The 24,391-nt window shown below is 31.2% G+C and overlaps 1 long non-coding RNA gene across 1 annotated transcript; it reads right to left on the reverse strand.

Moving 5' to 3' along the window:
* Window positions 1-1,109: 1,109 nt before the first annotated feature.
* On the reverse strand, window positions 1,110-12,424 carry LOC111381749. The gene is made up of 2 exons (XR_002700394.1): window positions 11,622-12,424; window positions 1,110-1,596 (listed from the first exon to the last, which is right to left on the reverse strand). It is a non-coding gene; the product is annotated as an uncharacterized LOC111381749 (long non-coding RNA).
* Between the last annotated feature and the right edge of the window lie 11,967 nt (window positions 12,425-24,391).

A 24,391-nucleotide genomic window follows, 5' to 3' on the forward strand; every position in this document is an offset into this window, starting at 1 on the left:
GTGCAGTTGAAAATCGACTTGTGAAAATGTTATGATCATATTTCACTTCTTTTGACTTCTAATTGCAATCAATTGACCCCTAGCATTGCCAAATCATATTTCCATCGCCCTTCTCATCTTTGGATTATTTGCAACTTGGTCTTTGAACTTTCACTTGCTTCCATTTTTATCATTTTTCGTTCTTTTCCTCCTGAATTCTACTGTATCCATCCATTTGCAACCTAAATCAAAATATAAGGTTACTTAGTGCATATAGGCAAAAACTTTGAAACGGTAAAAATGGAAGAGACAGTTATGAACTTGCAACCATTTTTGTTCACAAATCAATACCCAGAAACAGCAGAAGGCAATTCACAAATAAGGCTTCAGATTAAGGAAAACTATGTTTGGGATTAAACCCACAAAATGGTTAATACATTTGAGAGAGAGAGAGAGAGAGAGGCAAATGAATTAATGAAGAGAACAAGTTTGTCGACCATTGAATGGAGCCAAAGCCTATGGTTTTTTAAAAATTTGTTTGATTTTTGCTGCACTTGTGATCGAAATTTGCTTATAGAAATATTTTTGATGGTTTTGTGATTTGATTTCAATATTTGCTTTTCATTTTTTCCCTTCTTTATAAATGTATATTTTTCATTTTGATTTTATGAAAGTCACCGGTTCAATCCCGGTTCGACCCTGGTTCGACCTTTTGAGGTTGATTTTAAAAACATTGAGTACAACAACTACTCCACTCAATCTGGTAGTGCAAAGATCATTTTCCCCCTTATGGAGCATGGTTCTCATGGCCAACTTGTTTGATATTTATTGTTAGCAATAAATAACAAGCTAGACAATTTGTTGAACTACAAAATTTTTAAATTATTAGATATTTTTAAGTTTTCCTTGAAACTAAATTTACTATGGAGCAGAATCCATTATACATGCATAATGGGACACAAATCAAGAGCAAAAGAATTGTGTAGACAAACTTAAAAATAGAAAACATGTCAAGATTCGGTAAAGAGGCAACCAAGCAAAAAATGAACACTAAAGCCCCAAGAAATAGGTAAATTGCACAAAGCATGAAATAGAAGACTAGAGAGTGAAGATTGTCCGAACAAAACTGATTTACAGCATAATGAATAGGATTTTATATTTTTTAAATAACTTAGCAAACGCGAACAATATTTTACCCAGAAATTGTTTTGTAGTGAGTCGAAGTTTAGGATGTGGCTCCAATATCTTTCACACAAGACTCTTGACACTTTCTGAATGCTTGGCCACGATTCCTTTTCCAAGTCTATTTTCCCTCATATAATGGCATGAGCAGCACCTTGTTCAGATTATGCACACACACTATCTGTAGATGGATGAGTAGATGGAAGATTAATCATGATAGAAGAAATATGGGGTTCTGCTTCTGGCGGCAACATGCATGGTCCCGCTCTCCCTTTCGAGGTACAAAAAGAATATGGTACATAGGAGGTTGGTCTTTCTCAACGTAGTTTGCAAAAATGATTCAAAAAAAGGAATAACATTCACCCTCTTATTCGTCATGTTGACCAAGTCCCTATTGCTTATGTGAGAAAATTTCATTGCGTATGCCATTCCAGTCTGCAAACAACGTAATTACAAACAGGATTTCATAAACACCACTCCATGAAATATATGGAGAAATGATAGAGCTCTGACAAAGAAAATTACTTGCAGGGCCAACAAAATTATATAGATGAGAAATAATTGTTCTTGAAGTAGCTCCTAGATAAAAGATACCGAGCACCAGGTTTCAAAACCAAATAGACCAGAAAGTAAATTGTGCAGATAAGATTATTGGATATATAAAATGCATCAACATTAATGACAAAAACACACATCTTATCAGGATAATAGATATAAATAAAATATTAGACAAGTATCACTGACTCCACCAAGAATGGCAACTATCAATTTCGAGTGGAAAGGATTCCATACTCTGTATTCAACATTTCTTACATCTTCATCTTGATCGATTAAATAAAATACATAAATCAACACTAAAAAACAAAACAAAAATAGCTAAAATCATGGAAAATAATAACTCTTTGAATACTTGGCTACGCTTAAAAAAGTACATTATTTACAAACGCGTTTACCCTTCTTACTTTCAAATAATAACAAGTTACAACCTTGACCAATAAAAAATATGCTTATTACACAACTTACTTATTCACCTAATAAATATAAGTAAAGCTTAAGCTTAGCCAAATATGCTCCGAACAAGGACGTTTGAGAATATGATAGGTGAGGAACCACTTATATTAACACACACTCATCAGCCAAAGATATTGATTTATCTTAGTAATCAAGAAATGTCATAAATAAAGTAAAATGAATGTATAGAATATACATAAACTCAAATCCAAACCTAAATAGAGATTCTTATAGATACAGAAGACAATTCTTGTTCAAGCTCAATCACATTTAATCATACCTAATATGAAGAATGATTTATATTCGCTTAAGTCTAATCAATAATGTCAATAGAAACAGGCCTACAATGACAGGTGGAATGCTTATAGGAACTTGTGAGTCTCTAACTTTATGTTTGGCATCAGTAGTAGAGAAAATATTGTAAACGAGCACAGAGGTAACGACAATTTCAGCACCTAGGGCATCACACTTGGTGTAACTGTAGGCTACTACATTAGCACCACCACCTTTGGTCATGTACAAGGTCTTTTCGAATCCCTTAACCATGCCAACACCACATATGGCTCTCATAGAGCTATAGATTTTTGTAATTGTGTGAAATAATAGGTATACTTTCTCTATTCCTAAAAATAAAAAGAAATCAAAAACAACTCACACTATCATTTCTGAAGTCATTCTCTTCCAGCATGGGACAATTAAAAGCATTAGGAAAATAGGAAAACAATGTTGCTTAACATTCTCAACCTGTAAACACATAAATAGTTAATAGAATATGATCAGCTAATCAGTTAGGCAATATTGTTAAAGTTACTTAGAGAACAAGCAATCATTTCTCATTTTTGGCTTGGCCTATTATATATTATTAACTTGGTAAAAATCCAAGAAGAACTTACTTTCTGAAATTGTTAAAACAATAGATACTACCAACATTCAGAAGAATTTTAAGAAATAGGAAGAATCACTATTATCAGAAAAGAACAAACAACATTTGCACTGTAAAAAGTGTTGTAGCTTTAAACAAAGTCACAAATCAATAGAAGATTGACATCACATGTTGTAAGGACTGATCAGTAGCACCCCTAGAACACTGGGCACAACATTTCATGGTAGAACCAATTTCAACAATGGGCCATGTTGACAATCGATCTTCTCATATAAAGTCGTCAATGATCAAACTTATCTGTAATTATCACCTTAATATTGATAATAGCATGACAATTGGAAAAGGAATATCGAAATCATCATAAGATAGGAATCTAGCGTAATACTCCAAGATGACATCGTTGAAAAAACAATTCGAAACTTGATACAATGTAATAATTAAAAATTTTCATCCAGTAGTAGGAAATAGACCAAAGGTTACTGAAAATAGAATTACTAAAACGACAAAAGCAATTGACAGCTAACATTAACAAATAAACATGCATAAAAGAAGGTGCAATCAAATTAACCAAAAAACTACAGTTGCTGGAGGAGCCGATAAAGGATCTGTGAATGAGAGTGCTTCTTTCCCTCTCACCACACAAAAGAATGCCTAATAGTATGAACAATATTACTCATCTATGTAACTCAAACTTATGATGTAGCCTCTTATTATTCAACAAGAACAAAAATCACTTAAATAGTTCTTTGTGTAGCAAATGATCTTTTGCTTAACTGGAATATTAGAACTAAGGATACAACCGACAGATAGAATGAAAAAAATATTTTTGAAAAACACCACTAATCAACAGGTCAAACACACAAAGTGAGAACTACTCAACTATTGACATCTTGAAACTCGTTAATTCTTCCACTCTTTTATATGTAGGATGGAATGTTTATGTTATATATCATTATTTTATCTTAATTATTTGTGAATCACAAGCATATATGAGAATATAGAAAATACGCAAGAAGCTCAAGCTTCTTTAATGTGGGGGAAGAGCATCTCCCAATTTAAGGATTGGCACTTTTTGAAATTTATTCTTTTTTTTTTTTAATGTTAAGTTGGTTGTTTTATTCTTTTCCATTACTTTATCATAATTCAACTAAAGATATTAACTTCTATTTAAAATTTTATCACGAAGACTATATACCAAAAGGTTTTGTTGGAGCCAATTAGAAAAGGAGCTATGCAATGGATAATAGTCGCGCAATTATTACTTATGCAAAATGTGCAAATACTCTGGAAGTGATCATTAATCAGGAAATGGAAGATTTACATAAAATGTAAATCTTATAGAAATGTAAAAAAAGGCCGCCATTAAATATTTATACATATTGGCATTAAATAAGTTAATTTTTCTGAGTGGAAGCATTCTAACCCCGATCTCGAAAAAGTTCGGGTGCTACAAGTCATTGGCTCAAAGAGTTCATTTGATGATTTTGCAAAAGAGAATAAGAAGAAATTACAGCATGATATATCCGATCATGTATTGACTAGTTTTGAGACCAATCAAATTAATCGCCTTTGTGACTAGATAATATGTTGGCAATGTCTTCACCTTGAAACTGTTAAATTTGGTTCTTTGAGGAAATTTATATACATGAACTGAGACTTTGTCCAAAGAAAGCTTTTTCTAAAGCTACTAATTAGTTTGGGTAAGATGATATTCTATTATTTTCAATTTTTTGCCGGTCCATTTCTTTCTATTTAGTTTATCGAACTTAATCCGTTAGTACTCACTAGTATGTGAATATATGGAATTGTGCATTCAATGACAAGTTCTAACATATCGGGTCGTTTACATTTTTTTTAATTACGACTTTACTCTTCTTCTAGCATAGCCTCCTGCTTTGATTATACACCATTTGTATTTGGTTATCCATTTTTAGTAAGTCACCATTTAGCCCCCATTATTAGAAATTTTAATTGTTGGAATAGTATTTTTTTTAATTGTGTGATTAAAAAAGAAAAAAAGTTTAGGATAATGTGTAATATTATTTTATTGAAGAATATATGGTTGATAAGAAGATAGAGAAAAAAATTATAATTTCAGTAGGGCCAAACAAAGGCTAAATGATGCACGCTGCAAAGCTTGTTTTTCTGAGATGGAAACAATCGTTATATTGAATCATACCATTCATTTTTCTTTAATATTTAACTGTATTTATTATGCAAGAAATTTTTATGTCTTGTATGGTGTAAAGCATTTGGCGCATCAACTTTTTTTCCGAAGTATATCAATTTTGTACAGCAATGGTTCATGTGTTCTCATTAAACTTCTCCGCCTAATTCTTTGTTTACTAACTCAATTGGAATCAATTTTCCTGGGGATGTGATAGCTGTTGAACAAACCAATCTGTTGTATCATATATGCAGTCTCACTTATAATACATATCCATAATAAAAATATTTTTGATCCTCATGTTACAAATAATATAAATAATTGTTTTAATGTACCATATTTTTGTAAAGCAGAGTAGTTTGTTGTGAGATTTTACACATTGAGATATCAAAAGTCGTCTCTACTGAAGTCAACATTTATAAATTGTCGTGAATTTCATGTACCTTTTCAAAAGGTTCCACCACGATTTTTCACCCATTGTTATTATTTAAATGATATTGTAATGAGAGAGAAATGTTTTACCATTACTTAGTGAATTTCTTCTTTTATATTAAATTTAATATGAAAAATTATTAAAATTGGCTTCCATATGCATCAACCTTTGGCATGTGAAAAGACCAAGATAAAAATATCTTTATCTGCTTATTTTCATAAATTTATAATGATATCATTCCCAAATACTAGAACAATTTGAAGCTGTGATTACTGGCATTTAACTCTTATTTGTCTATCGTTCCCCAAAAAACTCTTTTTTTAACTCACTTTCAATCACAGTCTCACAATAAAATATTTTATTACCTTTCAACCATATTATCAAAAAAAAACCATTCCAAAACTCATTTTTCCCAAAAAAAATTCTTTCTAATAAACATCAAATAGGTGCTTATACTGATATGATGAGATTGTATTGTTCTTCCGTTGTCAAAACATGAATTCTAGTATCCAATTTGAATTTAGATAATCAATATATTATACTTCTCCCACTAGATGAAACATTGGAAAGAACTTTAATTAAAAAAATGTGGGATTTGGAACATTATGCATTCTTTGTGAAATATGGTAAAGTCTAATTCTTTTACCCCAATATAATGATTCTGTCAATAGTCTGACGACACCTTGGGGTTCCACTTTTGTCGATGACATAGCTCCAAAGTTCACAGAGATTATGGAGAGTCAATTGCAATGCTTTGAAGACGACCAAAATATTAAAGATAGAGTTTTCATTCTCTGTTTTTTAAATTGTATACAGTTAATAACAACATCCGTCAATTGTTATAGTAAATTCTTTAGATAAATTTTAATATATTCATTCATGAACCACTTTACATTTGTGTCGTGAAATCAATAAGAACTATTAATTTACTTGATTATGCTAGGAACCTTGGTTTATAACAGCGAATTCACTATCATTAAAATGACGGATTATTTTTTTTTTATTCAATTGGTACTTGAAAACATATCATGTTGGGGGCAATGACCAAGCTCTAAACACTCTGCATTCAGAAAAAAAATATTTATCCATAGACGAGAGATATTTACTGAATATCTTGATGAAAACATAACATCTCTTTCCTGAATACAAGATGTTAAGAACTTGAACACTGCCCCCAACATGACATGTTTCCAAGCACGTGACTAATTTGAATAAAAAAATAAACAATATATCATTTTAAAGTTAATAAATTCGCTGCTATGAATTAAGGTTCATAACATAATCAAGCAAATTGATGCCACGACACAAAAGTAAAGTGTTCCATGAATGAATACATTAAAATCAATCTAAAGAATTTACTATAACAATTGATGGATGATGTTATCAACTGTATACAATTTGAAAAACAACGAACACACGGACTCTCTATCTTCAATATTTGGGCCATTTTCAAAACATTCTAGTCGACTCTACATAATCTCTATGAACTTTGGAGCTATGTCCTCTACAACAATGGAACCACAATGTGACGTCCAACTATTAACAAAATCGTTGCATCGGGAGACACCTTATTCGGAACCTGTGTCATTTGTAATGTAAAAGTACAAAAGAATCAAAATTTACCATTTTTCATAGAGAATGCATGATATTACAAATCCCATAGTTTTTGAAGTAAAGCACCTTTCAATATTTTATCCAGTTGCAAAAGTATAATATATTAATTATTTAAATTCAAATTGAACACTAGAATCCATATTTTGACAACAGAAGAACAATACAATCTTATTATATCAACATCAATACTTATTTGATGCATATTAAAAAGAATTTTTTGGGAGAATAACTTTTGAAATAGTAATTTTCTAATAATGTGCGGTTGAAAGGTAAGAAAAATTTTGAATTCACATGCAAAATATTTCATTATGATAATGTATGATTGAAAATGGGTTTAAAATGGGGAAAAAAAAGAATTTTTGGAGAATGATAGACAAACAACAGCTCAATGAGTTAAATTCTAAGAACATAGCTTCAAAGTGCTTAAGAGTGTATTTGAAGAGTAGCATAATTATAAATTTATGAAAATAAGCAAACGAATATATGTTCATCTTAGCCTTCCTTGCACAAAGACTGGTGCATATGAAGCCAATTTTCATAATTCATTATATTAAATTTAATTAAAAAAGGAAAAACAAGAAATTCATTAAGTAAAGGTGAGACATTTCTCTCTCATTACATTAGCATTTAAATAACAACAATGGGAGAAAAATTGCAGTCTAACATTTTGATAAAGTGCAAAAACGTCACAACAAATTATAAAGGCTGACTTAAGTATAAATGACCTTGGATGTCTCAATGTGCAAATATGATAACAAAGTGCTCTACTTTACAATAACAAGATACATTAAAACAATCATTTATATTATTGGTAACGTGAAAATCAAAAATATTTTTATTATATATCTGATCTCCGGATGAGTACTAAAAGTGAACCTACATATATAATACAGCAAATTGGCTTGTTCAACAGTTAACACATCCTTAGAAAAATTGATTCTAATCGAGTTAATAAACAAAGCATTAGGCGAAAAAGTTTGATGGGAACACGATGAACTATTGCCACACAAAATTGACGTACTTCGAAAAAAAAAGTTGATCTGTCAAATGCTTTTCACAATACAAGTCACAAAAATTCCCAGCATAATAAATACAATTAAATATTAAAGAAAAAAGAATGGTATGATTAAAGATAATGACTATTACCATTTGAGAAAACAATCTTTACAATCTCTGCAACTTGCATACATTATTTAACATGTGTTTGGCCCTATTAAAATTATAATTCATTTTTCTCTATCTTCTTATCAAATATATATTTTTCAATAAAATAATATTATACATAATCCCAAAAAAAAAATTCATCTTTTTTAATCACACAATTTAAAAAAACAACAACAACAACAACAACAACAACAATAGCAACAACAATATCCCAACCATATAATTTTGAGTAATCCTATTAACCCCACTAGGGTTGCAACCCCAGTCTAGGTGGCGTTAACTTGACATTAAATAATAAGTGAAATTAAATAAGTCATTTAATTTCACCTTTCATTTAGCCTATCATCTGGATCAGCTAAACTAGGGCAACCCAATGTGGCTATATAGCATTACTCTACAATTTCAAATAATGAGGTTAAATAGTAACTTACTAAAAATGAATAACCCAATATTCAAGTCGCTCCGTCATTGTCGTGGGTCCTTCATTTTCATTACATCGATGTGGATTGTCGCGTGAAATAGCAATAGAGCTTTTCTAGACATTTGTAATTCGTGGTCTAATTAGACAACATCTTGCGTCGAACATAGGAGTTGCTAAGAGTAAAATTCAAGAAAAAGAACAGATTGTATGGGAAATACTTCAGGAAGTTATGTAGGGACATCCTGTATTGCTGATTAGAGCACCCACTTTGCATAGATTAGGCATACAAGCATTCCAGCACGTTTTAGTGAAGGGGCATGCTATTTTTTTACATCCATTAGTTTGTAAGAAATTCAATGTAGATTTTGATGATGGGGATCAAATGGCTGTTCATGTACCTTTATCTTTGGAGGCTCAAGTGGAGGCCCGTTTACTTATGTTTTCTCATATGAATCTTTTGTCTCTAGCTATTGGGGATCCCATTTCCATAAAACGAAAGCGGTTGCTAATGCTTGTAGGTTGCTTCTGTCCTTAGTCAATTTTTGGATCAAAGCAAGAGGCTATGCTAGGAGGAGGATAAAGTCGTAATTAAAGAAAGAGTAAGCGATGGTATATTACCAATTTTTTTACGATATCTTATATGGTAGAACTTGCTATTTACTTTACAATTTCACATATTCAAATGCTAGTAAGTACTAATAGATTAAATTTGATAAGATAAATAGAAAAACATGGACCGATTAAAAATTGAAAATAATTAAATATCATATTATCCAAGCTAATCAGTAGCTTTAGAGAAAGCTTTTTTTGGACAAAGTCCCAATTCATGTATATAAATATCCTCAAAGAATCAAATTTAACAGTTTCAAGATAAACACACCGCCAACATATCCGATCACAAAGGCTTGATTAGTCTCAAAACTAGTCAATACAAGATTGAGTATATCATACTGTAATTTTTTTTAGGCCCCGTTTGAGAGTGATTTTGAGAATGATTTTGTGACCGTTAGGAGGAAAGTGGGGGCCACCCACGAGAGAAGAAGTCAAACTTCACAGCTGGAATAGTGAAATAACGATCAAAAGATCAATTTTTTGGGGTGAAAAATCACTCCCAAACAAGCTCTTAGTCTCTTTTGCACAATCACCAAATGAACTCTCTTATCTAATGACTTATAGTCAACATGCCTCCACTCAGAAGAAATTAACTTATTTAATGTCAATATGTACAAATATTTAACACGATATAATTCATTGATAAGCGACCTTTCTACATTCCTATAAGATTTACATAAAAGTAAATCTCTTATTTCCTAATTAATGGTCACTTTCAGAGAATTTGAACATTTCGTGCAAGTAATAGCTGCCCGATTATCATATACAACGTAAATCGTTTTCTAACTAGCTCCAACAAAATCTTTTGCCGTATAATCTTCATGATAAAGTTCTAATATAAGTTAATAGTGTGTTTAATTGCCAATATTTTTCTACCAATTTCCTACTTCTTAGCTATTTTAATTGATATTTTTCCATGAAAAATATTTTCCTACTTTTGATCACATGACCATATTTTCCTTCAAAACAAGGAAAATATTTTCCTTGAGGAGAGTAGATTTTTATTTTCCAGGTAATTCATTCTCTTTTTCTCTCTCATCTACTCCCTCCCTCTCTCCTCTATTTACCTATTAATAAAAAATTGACAAGTATAACATTTTCTAGGTTTAAAATAAAATAAATCAAACACTTTAATTGACAATTTTCAATTGCCTAGAAATTATTTTCTTTTCATGTAGATTCGATGCTTGCAATCAAACATACCATTAATATCTTTAGTTAAATTGTGATAAAGTAAGGGAAAAAAAATAAAACAACCATCTAAACATAGAAGAAAAATAAATTCCAAAAAGTGTCAAGCCTCAAATTGGGATATGCTCTTTCCCATAGTAAAGAAGTTTGAGCTTCTTGCGCATTTCCTATATTCTCATATATGCTTGCAACCTCTGATTCACAAATAATTGAAATAAAATAATGATATATAACATAAACATTATTTCATATAAAGTTTTAACCAAAATATTTGAATTAAAGAATTCTATACCTAAAAGACGCTATCAAGGTAAAAGCTAAGTAGATTCCAAGGAGTAATAATGCAGTCAAATTCACAATTCCGCAAGCATATGGGTTCGTTGTACAAGTAATAATCATGATGAGAGAGTTATCGTCCCACAGGAAATAATGATCATTCTAGTATATTTGATATATTTAAATTCGTGTTTGTAATAAAAAAGATCGAATGAATAGCTAACGAATTTTTATAACTAAAACTTGTGAAAACAATGAAAGTTGGTTTAAAAATCAAATGTATCAACGTATTAGATTTTTGACGCCACTGATCAATACTTAATTCTAATTCTCAACCAGTAATAACTATGTAAATTTTTTGCCATTGCGACAATCGATAATTTCACTTTTATTTATTATTCTCTTCTAAGATATGATAAGCCTATGGTTACCACAAGACGAACCTATTTCTAATCCGAATTCATATGGCAAACATGCATTGACATTTAAGATTATCACATATGATCATACACGTCACAAATATTATTCCTAATATTTATTGTCCGTGTGTACCAATAATAGTACTATACCTATCATGAGTTTTCCAATACTACGAATAAGCAATTTATTGTCCTAATGGTGCGCAAATATGTAAAGATTTAGCCTAGCATCATGTTGAATTAAACAAATAAAAGTGAAAGGAAATCACCGAAAATCGACGGGAAGTGATTCAATTTTCAAGCTCCTTGCACAATTATTGAAGAAAGTTGCACAAAAAACTCAGCCGGCAGCCTTTCTTCGAATCCAATGTGAAATCTCTTATTTCCAACCAGCTTTTCTATGGTTTTTCTTCCTCTCGGTTCCGTGTGTATCAATGTGTATTAATCCCCCAATTGGCTGCCTTTTTGTCTATAGATTAGTCTCCAATTCCTTTAAATTTTCTGCCGCAATTGCTGTATATATATATATAAATCAGCCAAATCAGCCTTTTTCTTTGCCTTCTTTCCCAGCAGCTCTGCCCTTTTTTACTGCCCAATTTCAACAGCTTGTATTTATCTATGTTGACCCCCCAAGCGCCTCTTCTTGTATGTATTTATCTCTAATTAATTTCCCCAGTTGCATCCTTTTTTTTTTTTTTAACTCCAAAAAGGGACCAATTTTCTCTAGATTATTCTCCCGTTTTGCTTCCTTTAATTTGGCTGCCACTGTGATTGAATTCCAAAGCAAAGCCCCAAGAATTCTTCCCTTCCTTTCTTCCCACAGCCTGCAATGCCTGACTTTCAACGCCAACTTTTATTTTCCTCCAAGCAGCTGCCTTTTTAATTCCCCAGCAACTCCGTTAGCGGCCTCCCAATGTGTATATATATAATATAGTTCGGCAGCCCTACTGTTACTCAATTTCTTCCTGCCAGCAGCCGTCCAAATTCTCCTCTTTTCTCCCCTCTAGCAGCCGTTTTTGTTGACTCCCCAAAGAAGACTAAATTCTCTTTTAGGTTTTTCTTCCGTTTTCCTTTTTCTCCTGGCTGCCGTTTTCTATCTATCTTTTATAAATCCCAAGGCAGCCCATTTTCTACAATTATTGAGGCCCAAGTATTCTTTTTCACTTTCCATTTATTTGAGGCCCAATTAGTTACAATTTATCGTTCAAGGCCTCGCTTCCTTATAATTAATGCACTTAAGTCTTTCAATTTCTAGCACGTGGAGTTTGATCCCAAAATTGCATTTTTTATTCGATAATCGTCCTTTTCTCTTCAATTGCTTCCGACAAGTCCATCACGGAAAACAAAAAGAAAATTGATCAAAGTTAAATATAAATTAATAATTTAATGACTTAAAGTTTAATAATGTGGCCTAAATAAGTGCACAAATTACATTTATCAAGCACTCCCAAATAGAAGTAATCGAAGTTGGAGATACTATTGTCTTGAATGTAATTGCACTAATTAATCAACTAAATAAGCGAACGAAAAAATATACTTTGGCATTTAGTTAACATAGTTATTTAGGACCAATTAATTCCACACATTAATATATGGTGGTGATTTTGGATTCAAATCCCAACACCCATAGCCTCGCAAGACATTTACTTTATGCCCCCTTCTTTTAAGTTATTATGTAGCTCCAATGATCATATTTTTTATATTGATGAAATTGCATGAACAAAACATTTATGGAAGCAATGTATCTTTGAAATTACCTCGATCAATTTTCCAGTTGAAACCAAACCTTCAGAATTGCTATAGTAAAGTTGGGATGCAAAAAACTTCAACTCATCAACCTTAGGAGCCTTCCAAAAGGAAATATAAAGACATTGATTAGTATAAATATGCTTGCTCTTACAATCTAAAATGAAGAAAATACTTCGTACAATTATTAGAGCTTATGGTGGAACTTATGGTGTATTTCCCAACGATCGAACTGGATAAGCAAGCTTAGGATTGTACTTCTTTAGTGATTCAAAAGAAGGGGAACTCCTTCCCAGTATCCAGCTAAAGCATGCCACATATAAACATATCTGCATCACATAGTACCTTCTAGCATATACACATTTTATGAAACATAATATTAAGATCATTTTTAGTACTCTTGGTAACAGGACGCTTACAACATACTAACAATAAACAAAATCCAATAAACATATACTCACACACAAAAATTAGAAATGAAAACAAAAAAAAAAAGGAAAATCTGAATGAGCATATATAATAATAATAATAAATTTCTCCAATGCTCCATGCATGCATGGAGCATTTTGCTCCGTCCATGCAAGGAGCTAAAGAGCTAAAAAGAAATGATGAGACTTAAGAATTGAAGAGAAGAATGGGTTGTATAAGTTCAAGATTAAACCCATTTCTTAAAATCATTACCTGGAAGTAGGCAAATGAGGCGGCTAAAATTCTGATCAATATCCAGAGAAAGTTTACAATTAGGGAAGAGAATGAGAGAAAAAACTTTAATTCATGAATCAGGGTAGCACCGTGTAGAAGTCATGTATTCTTGGGTAAATGGGTGATTGTGTTGGAGAAGTAAAGAGGTATGACGATAACGTGGAAAAATGGAGAAGGAAAGAGGTATGGCCGATGGCGTGGGAAAATGGAGAAACAATAAAATGAAGAAAAAAAGAAAAAGAAGGCGATGTGAAATTGCGACATGTGTCCAGCAAAGTTTCGTTCTTTTATATATGTAGGATAGGATAGGATATGTTTTATTTCCAAGCGTGTGCTAGTTTCTTATTAAAGGCATATTCAATTCAACTAAGCCCCCATTTGGCTCCTATTATTTCAAATTATAATTTTTTCTCTCTTATTTTCAATCACACAATCTTCTATAAAATAATATTACACATAAATTAAAAACCTTTTTTTCCCTTTTCACACACATTCTTCAAAAAAATAATATTTCAGAAATTATAAATTGAAATAATGGGGTTCAGACGGAAGCTAACTTGTGACAATGATCAAGGTGGTCGAGACTTTACTAGTAAAATTAGTGTTTTAAAAATTAGACTGGCATTGAAAAGAAAAGATCAAGAACCTCAATAGCTAATGGGTTGAAACGAAACTGAACTTGGGTCGAAGTGTAGTTAAAAAATAAAAAGTTAAAATGTTTAGATAAATAGCTGGATTATTTTTTCCCCTTTTTTCGGGTTCTACTTTTCCCTTTTTTGATGGGACCCGACATCGTCTTGTTGGCTTTGCATCTAATAATGCAATCTCTAATCAATCACTGCTTTTGTCACCATTTATATGGCAAAGGAGCATAATTCATCTCTAATGGGCATTTATATAGAACATAATGGCCCAACCTTCAGCATGCTATACTTGGTGCTTATAAGCACTGTTAGATTCAACGACCATTGCTGTAAGCTTGGCACGAGGATGTCGGCCTTGGTATGAAAAATAAAATATGTGGACGTAGTCAAGAGCAATATGACATGTATTCCCACATATTTAACATATGGGCCGATTTCCTAGTGCATATTGTCCCTGATTCGGAATTGACGCTTGTGTATACTACAGGACATTGGAGGAACCATCATTTCGAGTATTTGGTGTGGGCCAATTTGTTTGCAGGGAGGTCTCTTTTTTCTGTGAGAGACTATTCTTCTGCTTATTAAAAATGAGTGCAAAATGACAGTATTGGAGGACAAAACCCGTTGCAGTCCTTTGATCAGCAAGAGCCTTAGCACTTAGCAATTTGAAGATAGTCATAAATGGTGCAACCACCTTGTGCAAGTGTCTATAACTAATGCTTTATATGAGCCATCATTGACCGCAATTGGTTGGAAAATGGTAGAGACAACGATTGCCATCCTAGATAGTTAGGTCCTTCAAGCTTGAAGGAGGCAGGAAGAAGATAACGAAGGTTAAAGGATCCATTTATGCCATTGCTTTCAAAGTTGAGGGGAGAGAAATTTGTTTCAGATGAGGCCATTTGCGGATTTATGAACCTGGAAAAAAAAAGTGCAAGTTTAATTTGGCTATGATACCATATAAAGAAAAAAAAATAAATGGGTTGAAAGTGCTAGGTTTGGATGTCAAAAGAATGATATATTAATAATGTATTTATACTAAAATGTTACAACCAACTGGAGTCTTCGAAAGAGAAGACGCTTTACAATTATCATATTGTCTAATATTGAGTGCATCTTTGAAATTATTGGAGTCCTAAAATTCAAAAGGAACAACAAAATTTCCAATAAGGTTTCCTTCCCTAGTCAATACATGATATACATATATGAAGATGCAGTATATATGTAATATATAGTGAGGGTTTGATTTTTGGGTTAGTTGCTATGTGAAAGTGCTCAATGCATGTAAAAGGCATTCGGTTGAAGGCCGAAGATCCCGTTGGATAGCCATTTCTCTTCGTCTTCTGCTACGCAGCTTAGTTTTCTGGACTTGTCCACTAAAGGTGTTACAATTCAAATTTTCTTGGTCAAAAATCAAAAACTGACTAGTCAAGGTCAAAGTCAATAAAAAATTGGGGTTTATTTTATAATTGGCAATATATGAGTGTTTAATTGGATACAATTTAAAGTTGGGAATTTACATTTATATTAAGGGAAGTTAGAAGGGTTAAATGTTATATTAAAATGGAGTTGAGGGACTTCCCTTGCAATTTTTATTAAGTGGGCATTTATATTCAACCTTTGAGCATTTTGTCTCCCAAAAACACACACACACATACTAGAAAAATCGGGAAGTGAAGCATAAAGGCCAAGACAGAGAAGAAAAATGGAAAAGAATAAAGAAAGAAGAAAAGAATAAGAAAGAAAGGAAGAAAAAGGGAAGAAGAAAAGAGGTGAGATAAGTACGAATTGGAGCTCAAGCTTGGGGATTACTTAATTTCCAATTTCAACAAGGTGGTGACTAAGATATTGGAAAAGCTTATTGGCATTCATAGCCTATAGCTTGTCTTGGTGAGCGGAAAACCTTCTTTTCCAAAAAAAAAAAAGATTTTCTTTTTATTTTAAAGAAGCATATTAATTACATAAAATGTCTTATTTTCGAGAAATTAGTAAATGAGCATGATTGTTTTGAAATTATCAGAAAATAATTGATATAATTATCTTACTCTAGTGCAATGAGGGGCTACAACCATGTACTAGAGTCATATATTTAACTCCTATACATTGAGGGGTTACAACCATGTGTAAGGGTAACTCTTATTCACTGAGGGGCTGTGACCGTGGGTAAAGGTACCTATTATACACTAGGGGCTACAGCCATGTATAGAGATGATTATGTTGTTTGCATCTTGTGCACTGAGGGGTTACGGCCATGTACAGAGTATTGATAAGACAATTTATGTGCATATGATTTTATAGCTTTTAGATCATTAGTGAATGTTTACATGAGGTATATTTTGATGTGAATTTTAAATATTTAGTGCATTATTAGTCTTCAGCTTTCATTTCCCTGTTTACAGTTCAGCTTATGGATTTCAGATTATCATATTTGAATGGTTTTGCCTTATACATCGAGATTACTCTGGAAATGAGTAAGGCTATTCATTGGGTATCTTTTTGGCGTGATTTTTTAGTATTTTTACAGCTTATCAGATTTCAAATTATAGAATTCAGTTAATTCAGTTTCCAAAATAAAGCTTTCAGCTTATAGTATTGAGCAGCAGTAATATTTTATAAATTTTCATGGATATCAAATTGATTATGTCATTATACTTTGCAATTGCTTATCAAGAATTAAGAACAAAGAATTTTATAATGCAATCATGTTTAGTTTTAAAAGTGTTACCAAATTCCAGAATGTCTCAAAGTTTTAATATAGCTAAAATTTTCAGAAAATATGCATAAAAGAAAAGTATACTTATTTACAAATTATTCACTCACTGAGCTGTAAGCTCGTATTTCTTTTCACATTTTTCTATATCAGATAGTAGTCGAGTTGAGCAGTATTGGAGCCTGTCAATTCATCGAATTGAGCCACACGTCATTAGTTGTATGGCCTATTTCATCAGATTAGGTAGTACCTGTTTCTTGGGTTATATATAGCTTATGTTAGAAAAATGTTATCATGGATTCACTGCATATTTAGTATCTTTAGTATATTTGAGGGTTGGTCGTAAAACAAGTAAATATTTATTTGAATAGTTCGTATTTTGAGGGACTGACGTGCCCTGATTAATATTATATGTATGGATTTGAAGAAAAATTGATTATTGTTCAGGTGGTTTAGTTCATATTTCAGGGGAAACTCTACCAAAATTTTGTTAAAAATATTTTTCAGTCAAGAAAGTCAAAATTGTCTTGGTAGTGGGTCCGACGTTTAACTGGTATCTACCATCGACGCACGACACGTCTTGAATCCATTAAAGTGATTCGGGACGAATTGTGTGAAAATGTGTAATGAAAACTGTACAAATAGCAAAGTTCTTAGTGTTTTTTATTTTTTATTTTTTTTTCAACTTGTTCACGAACTGCATGTCCGTCTCTTACAGAGTCTTTTTGGTAATAAAAAATTATTAAATAAATATGAGGACATTCCCAAACTTTGAGGTGTTTAGCATATTGGTCCCCAATCTTCATAACGTAACATTTGATCTTTCGAGGTCACATGGAACAATTTTACCTTGTTATTAATTAAATAGTGGTAATAATAATTACATCAAAGTTGACACTATTTAAATCATGATTAGAAATTGCAAGAAAATTTTTCTTTTTATATCCCCAATTTTTCATCACATTTTTCATTTTCAAAACAACATTCCTTAATTAACTGGGAGAAGGTGAATTGGAATAATATATATTTTTTAATTAATTAAATTACCACATTATATTTCTGATAATGATTTTTGTCCAAATATTTTGTCATTGTGTTTTGAAATGATGACCAAATATTTTATCACAACTTTGAATTTGTTTTTGTATTTTGCTTATAAAAATTGAGATAGACAAATAAGCCTCTAGTTGAAAAAATTATAAATCATTAGTAAATTGTTCAAACTTCATTTTCTGTCTCATATTTCAATGGATCCACAAGTAATATTCATATATTTACCGCTCGTATTATTTATAAATTAAACAATTTATAAATTCTTCCCAAACAAAGGCTGAGTCTTTTTACAAAATTTTTTTGAAGAAAATTACTATCAATGACACAATTTGCAAAATAATAGAAAGTTGAGGGTAAAAATTTGTGCAAGAAAAAAAATGGTAAGGGACATAATTGAAAAATATGAAGTTAAGGCGTTCATAAAAATTAAAATGTGGTGTAGTTAATAGATGAAATGATGTCTCAATATAATTACCCATTAGCAAGTTAGAATTTTATTAGGCTTTATTTGATGAGGCCCCTTTCCATAGAAAATGGAAATCCTACCAGAAATGCATGTTTGATAGATATATTTTTTTAGGCAATTCATTTTTCCACTTTCATGCCACCTCAGCCGTTTTTCACCAAATTGATGAAAATGAATTAATTCATTTTCTAGACTGCTGGCCAATTTTTATTTTTATTATTATTTTTTTTTTGGGCAACTAAAAGAAATTATATCCCTAATTTGAAAAAAATATTTTCCTTTAATTGACAATTTCCATGTAAAACAAAGTCAAATGAGTACCAAAAAATAGATGATTTTCTTGGCTTTTTTTGGGCAATGGAAACAAATCCTATCCCCAATACCAATTAACTATATCTTTTTAATTGACAATTTTCATGTAAATCAAAGTCAAATGAATACTAAAAATACTTTTATTTCAACATTTTTCGCGTGAAAAATTATATCAATCAAATACAATAATTAACAACTCTCAGTAAAACAATTTATAAGCAATTCAATTTCTTAAAATTCGTTTTCTTTCTACTCAAATTCCATCTTTGCAATCAAACAAACCCTTAGTGTTTGTGTGTGAGAGATTTTTTGAAAATGACGTTGAAAAATGTTATTTTTTAAATAAGTTGTGACAAATAAACAAAAAATTAAATGATGAAGAATAATAATAAAAATGAAAATTTTCTTCCCTACTATCCCAACTTGCCTCCCAACCTTTTGCCAATCACTTTGACGTGGGTTTTCAAAAATAATAATAATAATAATAATAATAATAATAATAATAATAATAATAATAATAATAATAATAATAATAATAATAATAAAATAAAGAATTCTTTCTTTTATTTTTATACATTTGATTTAAATTTTTATTATTATTATTATTTGAAGATTATAAAAAAACTTACCTTTGTGATAAAACTTCAGGTAATTATATAGACAACTGTTTTCGAATGTTGCATCACTTTTTTGTTACATTCAACGTTATTAATCTTTGCTCATTGTTACACTTATATGCTAAATTTTTTTGGACACACAAATTCAAAAAATTATATTGAAAAGGTAAGACTCCAATTAAAATGTTGAGTTTTGTGTAGAAGTTAAGTGTCAAAGCTAAGTTGGCATGGCGACTATGTATTTATAATTTAAGTGTTCAAATAATCGCAATGTCTTAAGCTTTCTTAATGCATTTTCATCTTTTCCAAGTTATAGTCCATTCATTTCCAAACCTTAAATCGGAAACTCGCATCATTGATATACTAATAGTCAGACGGCCAAGACCTCATACTCTACCTCTCAATGTTAAAAACTATGAAAATGAACTATTGATGGTAAAAACTAGATCAAATGATTTTATAGATAAACAATTACAATCAAAGATCAATGTTAATTGATAAGTGTATTTTATGGACTTATTCGGGGCCTTTAATAATGATATTTTATAATTCCTTAATTGACATACTATCTAATTGTTATTTATTGTGTTTAATAGGTAAAACTCATATTTGGGTAAAGAATTGGAGAAAACGAGCTAAAATAGAGAAGAATGGCAAAATTCAAAAGTGTGAGGACTAAAGTACAAATATTCAAAAGTTGTGACGGACCCCAAGATGAATATTTGAGAGTGCTATAGGTCAATTGGATGAGAAAGGAAGTATAAAAAAAATGAAATATAGTCAAAATATTATCAAACATCAATTTCTATCCAAAAGAGTTATACTTTGGATTTTTAGCCTCAAATTGATACACTTTTTGGCATAGCAAATTGCGAATTTGAAAAATGATATTCTTATTCCTAATTGATATTTTTTTTCAATTATTCTTGTGTAATTTAATTATAAAAATGTTAGACTAAGTTTTTTATTGTATTAGATAGATGACGAACCTTATTAGTTGTTTTTAATTCAAGACTCGTTAATTTGGTAATTTCTTGAATTTCTTGATTATTTGTGCATCTACATCGTGTTATTTGAATGCTCAATCACTATTTAGATAACTTATTGCCTATTTATAGTATTGGGAGGCTCACAATAGGTAAAATACTGCATATTTAACACACGGATAATAAATATTATGAACAATATGTATAGCGTTTGCAATCACGTGAAAAATCATGTCATTAAATACATGTTTTTCATATGAATTTAGACTAGGAATAAAATCAGATTGTGTTAAGCATAGGTTTGATTCTCTTGGAAAATGATATTAAATAAATTGAATTACTGATTTTCATTAACATTCGAAAAATAATACTATTTTTTATGGGTCGAGAATTGGAAATAACACTAATAATGGGATTCAGAAATCCAACACATTCATCACATAAACCACTCTTAATTGCTTTCTTAGTTAAAGTTAGATTACAAAATCACAAAAAAAAAAAATCTCTTTTATTATTACTCTTTATCGAACTTGATAATAACTAGTAGATCAAAATTAAACACTATTCCTCATGGGCTAATAACTCTAAACTTACATTATCTATTACTTGTCAATGAACCCGTGCGCTTGAGGGATTTTACCAAAAAAGTTTTTGGCGTTGTTGTCAAGAAATAAGAGTTTTAATTTTAGTTTATTAGTTTATATTAGATTCGATATTTTTTTCTTTTTCTCCTTTTTTTAGGTTATTCATTGTACTATCTGAATTCTTTCTGTTTCACTTCTTTCAAGTTGTCATCAGCTTCTACAAGATTCTAACAAGATTATCTAACTCCACTAGACCCCAAAATCGAAAGAACATTTAGACAACGTAGAAGAGAACAAAGAGAAGCAAGCTAATGGTTGAGAATCAAAATCAAATATCATATTCAGCATTTGATTTAACCACCACCACCAGCTCTACAGATACCTATTTCCAACGAGGATCGAATACTAGTAGGAGATTATGTGAATCCAATGCATGTACTAGTGTTACCTCCTATCATTTCATCCTTCGAATAGGCTAACTTCTAAATCATACCAGTGTCATCAATCTCTTCCAGAATCATCATAACATTAAACCTTTCGAGAAAACTACGAAAAATTCACACGAGCATATCCAAGCTTTTCTAATGTTACGTGTAGTCATCAGCCATGAAGGGATGTCATTAGATGTCTTTCGAATGTGTTTATTCGATCATACTTTGAAGGATAGCGCAAAAGCATGGCTCTACTCATTACCTTCGGGGAGCATATTATCTTGGAATGACATGTTGAAAAACTTTACAATGAAATTCTTCTCGCAATCTCCAGTCCATCAAATTCGGAATAAAGTTTATACTTTCAAGCAGATGGATATTGAAACATATTTCGAGGCATGGGAGAGGTTCAAGAGCACGTTTAAGAAGTGTCCAAAAATTGACATTCCTAAGCAGGCACGAGCATATCTTTGATACTATGGATTGCGCACAAAATTTCACAACATGGCAGATACTTCAACGGATTGCTCAGTTATTCATTACGCCCAAATAATAACGCGATAGTTGTAGTATAGCTTTGGGGTGTCGATTCCACAAGGAGATGGAAAAATAATCAAAGAATCCAAAAAGGTTGATTGTCCTCTTGAAATGTGTAGGAGAATTCAATGTTAAAGTAATGAAATTAAGGTTAATGTCTTGAGTTGGTGAAGCGTTGAAATTCCCTCAAATGGATTGGGTTGATCACATTTATTATTCATTTTTATTACTCAATTAGAGAATTTTCATCCCAACTCTCTAATCGAAGGATTTAACAATAAAGATCAATTTAACTCACATTGCAATCCTAGAATTTAGACTTATAACATATTCGCACATTTTTGTTGGAACAAGATCAAAGATCTACCATATACATCAAGCATAATGCAGTAATTAATCCGTCAATAAAGTAATATTAAGATTAAAATTCAACAATTATTTCAATCTTTCGATAGACAGAGCATGACTAGATTTATAAAGAATTTGATAAAAGTTAAACCAATCTCAACAATAAGTAATTGAAATTGAAACTCAACAAATAATTTAATTTAACAATGAAAAAACTATGACTGAATCCATGAAAAATCTTGTAAATGTTAAACCGATTTCAATGTAATTTCATAAGAATGAAAATCTAAATACTAGAATTGTTTAACAATGACAAACCAGAATACATGAAATAATGATGTGAAATTACCAAATCCAAAGAGTTCCTTTCTAGCTTCACCTCGATTTTAGTTCTTCATGGAATTTCTTGAGCACCAAGATGAGAGAAAAGTGTATGATAGCATTCTTCCGATCTTAGACAAGATTTAGTGCTTATATATGGTGTAGAGATTTGTTTCCATAAGTGGTTGAACGGAATTATGAAACTGAAAAATCGCGACCAGAATTGTTTTATGCGATCGCAACGTACAAAGTCGTGGTTGCAACATTGAATCAATTTCATACCTGAAATTCCCTGCACACCTATGTACGACCGCATGCAATTAATACCATGCGACCGCATGGTTCCTACCCATTTTTTACCAGACAGTTTTCTATATTTTGGCCATAACTTTTTCTTCCAATATCTGATTGAGGCGATTCAAAGTGCGTTGGAAAGCTAACAAGAAGGATACAGTTTTGCTTGAAATAGTTCTTTCCCAATTCAAAAGTTCACTAGGTCAAAAATAGATCACAATCTCTAACTAAAAATCTAAAATATTCTTGTGCAGTTGAAAATTGACTTGTGAAAATGTTATGATCATATTTCACTTCTTTTGACTTCTAATTGCAATCAATTGACCCCCAGCACTGTCAAATCATATTTCCATCGCCCTTCTCATCTTTGAATTATTTACAACTTGGTCTTTGAACTTTCACTTGCTTTCACTTTTTTCATTTTTCGTTCTTTTCCTCCCGAATTCCACTGTATCCATCCATTTGCAACCTAAATCAAAATATAAGGGTACTTAGTGCATATAGGCGTTAATATATCATAATAATTCAAGTATAAATGGGTTAATTACTTAACATTTTGTTTCATATTCTGTAAGTTTCAAATAATATGTTGGCTTCTTCTTCTTTTTTTTTTTAATATTTCCATATCTAATCTCAGATTTTAAAAAATTTGTTGGATTTTGTTGTTTGTGCTTCCTATAAATGATAATGAGTTGGTGGAATTAATCTTTTTTTTTTTTTTTTTTGAGATGGTTTGCGTGATAATTGGTAATCCAGATTGTTCGAAAAAACTTTGAAACGGTAAAAATGAAAGAGAGAGCTATGAACTTATAGCCATTTTTGTTCGCAAATCAATACCCAGAAACAGCAGAAGGCAATTCACAAATAAGGCTTCAGATTAAAGAAAACTATGTTTGAGATTAAACCCACAAAATGGTTAATACATTTGAGAAGAGAGAGAGGAAGAGAGAGAGAGAGAGAGAGAGAGAGAGGCAAATGAATTAATGAAGAGAACAAGTTTGTCAACCACTGAATGGAGCCAAAGCCTATTGTTTTTTAAAAATTTGTTTGGTTTTTGCTGCACTTGTGATCGAAATTTGCTTATAGAAATATTTTTTATTGTTTTGTGATTTGATTTCAATATTTGCTTTTCATTTTTTCCCTTCTTTATAAATGTATATATTTTTCATTTTGATTTTATGAAAGTCACCGGTTCAATCCCGGTTCGACCCTGGTTCGACCTTTCGACCCTTGACCCTTTTTTATTTTTCGGGTTGATGACCTAGTTGATTTTAAAAACATTGAGTAC

The sequence above is a fragment of the Olea europaea genome, unplaced genomic scaffold, assembly GCF_002742605.1.
Source record: "Olea europaea var. sylvestris unplaced genomic scaffold, O_europaea_v1 scaffold2364, whole genome shotgun sequence".
Classification (NCBI taxonomy): Eukaryota; Viridiplantae; Streptophyta; class Magnoliopsida; order Lamiales; family Oleaceae; genus Olea; species Olea europaea.